The sequence below is a fragment of the Brachyhypopomus gauderio genome, chromosome 13, assembly GCF_052324685.1.
Source record: "Brachyhypopomus gauderio isolate BG-103 chromosome 13, BGAUD_0.2, whole genome shotgun sequence".
NCBI lineage: Eukaryota > Metazoa > Chordata > Actinopteri > Gymnotiformes > Hypopomidae > Brachyhypopomus > Brachyhypopomus gauderio.
In genome coordinates, this window is record NC_135223.1 from 2,254,439 (window position 1) to 2,260,438 (window position 6,000).

Here is a 6,000-nt window from a genome sequence, read left to right on the forward strand (position 1 = left end):
AAGGTCAAGGTAACACAGGTAAGAAGCCAGGCAGCTATATTAGAATGATAGTTTTTTTTTCAGTTTCTTTTCAGATTAATTTCTTTCAGCAGTTAGTGAGAAAGACAACCCTGCAATCCACAATATTTGTTTCATTACACAGGTCAACAACAAAAAAAAAATTTACTGGTGCCCAAAATATTTTAATGAATTTGGGGTATTTTCGGGGTGCTGATTCTGAATATGCTATCAGTTTTGCCAGATTGGCTCAAATTTTTGAGATTTTTGGTATCTTATTTATAGCACTTATATAGCATTAGCATATAGCATTTATAGCACAAGAAGAAGTTGTAATAACGATCCAGACACATTCTGTTACATTTGTGGTGAATATACACTGCAAAAACATAGAAGAAACATAACAGACTTCATAAAAAAGTGTATTTGGCCTATTTGGGGTTATGCTTGGGGACCAAGACATTTCACGAAAAACCTCAAAAACTTGAGCCAATCTGGCAAAACTGATGACATATTCAGAATCAGCACCCCAAAGTTACCCTAAATTCGTTGAAATATCTTTGGCCCCAAAAATGCTGTTGACCTGTGTTATCTTTTATTGGATGTTCGTTTGTGGATTCCAGACATTGTTCTTGTTGTCTCTGGGCTTGTGATTGGTCATTCAGCATTCAGTATCCTGCTCAGGCAGGAGGTCAGACAGGAAGTCAGGCAGGAGTCTTATAGAACATGCTTTTGGTAATAGGGCTGCCATGATTAGTCGACTAGTCACGACTATGTCGACTACTAAAATAGTCGACGACTAATTTATTAGTCGATGCGTCGTTTTTTTTCCCTCTCCAAACTGCTGCGACAGTTTCCACTGCTGCGTCTGCGTTTCTGTCCTTGACGCACATGCGCAGTTTAGTGGAAACCGGGGTAGACAGTTGACGACATCCCAGGACGTTATACAGACAGGCTCTGGTATCGTGGCTACCCGGCTACGGAACTCAAAAGTGCGGGATCATTTTCCGTAGTCGGGTTCCGAAACGCGTGCAATATCTGCAAGGCAGAACTTGCCTTCCACGGCAGCCCAACCACGTACCTGAAGCATGTTGTGGCTACTTGTGACAACGATGAATAGGGACCGTCATCTCTGTAATCTAAATTGCTCGTTAGCTGCTAAAGTTACCATAAACAGAGCGTTAACTTAGTACTTACTTATCGCAGGGTTGCCAACTTTTTTTTCGGCGTGAGATATCGGATGTGTGGTGTGTGAGCGTGTGAAGACGGTCAAATGCGTGTGTCTCACTCTCAATGCGTGAGAGTTGGCAACCCTGCTTATCGTGGTAACTGTAAAAGTTAACATTAGTGATCGCGATTGGTTTAATTAGCCTTAGCACGCATTCGTGTATTTTCTGTAACGTCAGTGAGACCAAAACTTTATTTTTGTGAATAACTCCTTAGTTTCAGGTCCCTACCTAATTTGATTTAAATGTAGCGAAGTTTGATGCCAGAGACAAATGAAAGAAAAACCTAAAAAAAAATTCTTTATTAATGTAGGCCTATTTATTTTTGTGTTTTTTAAGGCAGTGCCTTATCCTTATTTTAATAATTGTTTGTTGCAACAAGCTGCATATTTCATTAAAGGTTTAATGAACTATGATCTTAATTGTTTTTATTTTTAGTTATAGCTGAAATCTAATGATGGTTATATAATAGCAGTTGCATTCTAGTGTGATAAGCTGTATGTTTTATATTCAATTAACGTACAATCCGTCTAGTCGACTAATCGTAAAAATTAATCGGTGATTAGTCGACTATTAAAATAATCGTTTGTGGCAGCCCTATTTGGTAATGAATGTGGGTTTGTTTAGCCAATTCATGCTGGTGGTTTTCAGAATATTCCTATTTGAGTTTTTTTTTTTTTCTTCACTGGGAACACTGGACAGATCTGGTCCCTGACAGTCCTGTGAGCATATCAATGCAGGATTAGGAACATGCATATGACCTGTGACCTGTGATTTCAGTACTGGCTTGTTTCAGGTCAAGGCTTCAAATTGATTAATATTACATTATACAGAGACCTGCTGGTGTAATCAGAGTATTATTATCGCTGTTTTTTTTTTAGCTATTTGTCATTTTTAAAGTGATATCACTTCTTATTGACCATTCTTATTTTAGTTTGCAACAATTGTTTAAACAAATATGTCCCAGAGAAATTCTCAAAGGAAAAAGGTCTTGAAGCAATAATCACCTGACGTCACTTTCCAGAGTGACAAATGAAGTAAGGAAGTGAGTAAGGGCTCATAATAATAAACTAGGCCTCTGTCTGTCCTTACGTGCTGTACCACACGCTTGCTTGACCCAGTCTATGGCTTTACCAGATACCACAGGTGTTAGTTTCACTAAGGTTCTCCCACGTGTATGTCTTACAAACCCAAAGAAACATAAAGAGTATTTTAGGATTTGACCCTACACAGTCTGCATCAGCTGATGGCCGTTTCTGAAACGAGATCCGCACAGCTGTTGCCTTCATTCAAGGAAATGTAAATTAGATGCAAAGTTCCATAAATTTCAGCAAATCATCTTGAAGGGAGAGTGGAATGTATTGATTGAGTGGAGCACGTGCACTGCAGCTGCCGCACAACATGCGATATGTGTCTGATCACCTCCTGCCTCTCTGCCACGCATCCTGCCCTGATACCGCTTCATTCTTACAGCTCCTCCCCATGGAGACCCAGGCAAACACGCCACGTTCATCCTTCCCTAGACGTTATGGCTGAAATGGTTGTCCGGAGGCTATGGAGGAGAAGGGAGCGTGAGTGAATATGCATAGATCACTCTCCCTTCTGTCTAACACGAAGACGTCTCATAGTACAGTCCTACATGAGGACCACTCACCCTTCTCTGTCCTATATGAGGACGTCTCATAGTACAGTCCTACATGAGGACCACTCACCCTTCTCTGTCCTATATGAGGACGTCTCATAGTACAGTCCTACATGAGGACCACTCACCCTTCTGTCCTACACGAAGATGTCTCATAGTACAGTCCTACATGAGGACCTCTCATAATACAGTCCTACATGAGGAGAGGACCTCTCATAGTACAGTCCTACATGAGGACCACTCACTTTTCTGTTCTACACGAGGACCTCCCATAATACAGTCCTACATGAGGACCTCTCATAGTACAGTCCTACACGAGGACCTCTCATAGTACAGTCCTACACGAGGACCTCTCATAGTACAGTCCTACACGAGGACCTCTCATAGTACAGTCCTACATGAGGACCACTCACCCTTCTGTTCTACACGAGGACCTCCCATAATACAGTCCTACATGAGGATCTCTCATAGTACAGTCCTACACGAGGACCCCTCATCCTACAGTCCTACACAAGAACCTCTCATTTATAAAGAAAAACGTTATGTTCTGTTTATAGGTGAGTGGATGGATGAATAGACAGACAGACAGCAGAGGTAAACAGAACAGTGATGCATCATGCCAGTCCTGGTTTTGCTGTCTTCTGTGGGCTCGCTTGCGTTGTTAGCAACTCCACTCACGAAACCCAGCAGAACATGGGGGTGAAATTAGTGCATGAAGGATATACCAGAACATCTATCAAACTGCTGTGTCAGTATGGGTAGTCGCTAAATGAAAAGAACAGTGGCACATAAAGGTGAAGATTATCGTTTAAATCAGTGAATGACACAGAACAAACACATTTACTCCATGACATGTCATTTACAACTACTGGTTGGCTTTTAGTAGACATTAGAGTTTCCCATGTTTAGTTAGTTCTTTAAAACCTTTAACTATGTTGGTAAATGTTGGTAGATGTTGGTAAGTTGTTGGTAAGTTGGTAAATGTATACATTTGATTCCACATATTTTGATGTAATATATGGAGTTAACTAGTTTTGTTAAATGGTGTATGTAGGCATAGTCAAAGTAGTTTAATTAGAATAGTACTTTTTTACTCACATGGGTAAATAACTTTCGATTAATTTATTATTCCCACACTCTTTGTTCTTTGTCTGTTTATGGTGTATTGTCCTTGCTGTTGTCCTAAATAGCAGAAACAAACACATTTTCCATATGTCCCATAAAACCACATAGGAAAAGACAAGAGGTCCACTTAAACAAACTCTATGACACAGAGGTGTGATTCAAATGTGAAGAATGAAAAGTCAGCTAAATTGTAACCAAAGTACTCAGAAGGAAGCTGGGAATCTGGTCTTCTGAAATACGGCTTGTGTACCAGGTAAAAGTAATGCTGTTGGATCCTGTCTTGCATTCCAGCCCCCATGACCCAGAACTGGATTAGGCTCTATGAGGTGAATGAATGAATGAATGAATGACCCAATTACTTAATTAATTTAATGAGTTTAGCAGAGATTCAGTGAGCTGACACTATCTTAACATCCAAGTTGTGAACAATAAACCAGTTGGCAAGAACTCAATTACACATGGTACCATCCCTCCCCAGTTCAGTACAGGACAACACTTGAAGCAATTACATTACATTAGAGTAGCACTGCAAATATAAACTAATATAAACCAATAAAATAATATAAACTAATATAATAACATATAATATAACCTAATATAAACTAATAAAAATAACAGCCAAAGTTACCCTAGAGGGGTGATGACTGTGGACAAGTGGGTCAGTGAACATTGATTTCTTATTGGACAGTGGAATTTAATTAACTTGCAATACAAACTGAATTAGCTCAGTACTGCTTACTGCAAATGAGGTCCAGGGAGAAGACACAGATGACTGAGATCACCGTTTGTAGAAGTATTTGTTGCTATGCAGGAGAGTGCACACACAAGAGAAAGCCCACTGCATAGCACTGACCTAGTTTTATACACTGATACTGTAACTAGCATGCCACTTGGTTCAGCATTGTATCCTGTGATGTACAGTAACCTGTCTTGTTATCAGTATTTGATCCATGCTTGCTTTCTGGATAAATACAAACATCTGTACAACAGCACAGGTGCTCACAGGTCACCTGCGCATTCCGTTTGTTTTTTTGTACCATTTATAGTGTTTATCATGCCCTCTGTTGTAGATGCATTGTTGGGTCCAACGAAAATGGATGCAAACCCGGGCTGGTTCTCTGACAGGAGCAAGGTTCTCAGAAGCCCAAACCCGAACAGTGCACAAACCGCAACAGAGTGTGTTCCTCTTTGCTGGAAAGGGGCTATGTTTGATGAGGGTTTGTGCCCCTGAGAAACTCTTTTAACATCCAAGCCATGGACAATAAACCAGTTGGCAGGGGTCCAGTTACACAGGCTACCCTTCCCCTCCACTTCAGGATAGGAGCTCATGGTTTATTCCTAGTTCCCCAGTGGCCTCGTGGACTGGTGGTTAGGGAACCGGTCTTGTGGCTTTGATTCCCAGGACCTAGAGGCCATGACTGAAGTGTCCTTTATAGGCACTTAATCCCAACTGCTCCCTGGGTGCCAGGATGCTGTGGGCATGTGTGCACCACAGCCCCATATTGACCACTAGTGTGTGTGTGTGTCTGTGTGTACCACAGCCCCCTAATGACCTCTAGTGTGTGTGTGTGTGTGTGTGTGTGTGTGTACCACAGCCCCCTAGTGACCACTAGTGTGTGTGTGGGTGTGTGTGTGTGTGTACCACAGCCCCCTAGTGACCACTAGTATTCTTTATTTGTATGTGTTATTTGTGTGTGTGTGTGTGTGTGTGTGTGTGGTACCCCAGCTCCTTATTGATCACTAGTGTCTGTGTGTGTGTGGGGGGGAAATCACAATTGACAATATGGCAAACTTAATCGTGTATGGATTTCACAGCATAACCCAACTATTTCCAGACATTATTGCATGCATGGTCTTATTTCCAGTCTTTTCACCATAATAAAAGTCCTCTAACTGCTGACAAGACCCAAATTTCCCTTGTTTATTAGAGATGACTTCAGAAACGTTTTTAATAAGACTAAGACCACTCGTCATTCTGAAGATTGTACTATTGAACTCTGCAGGCACACA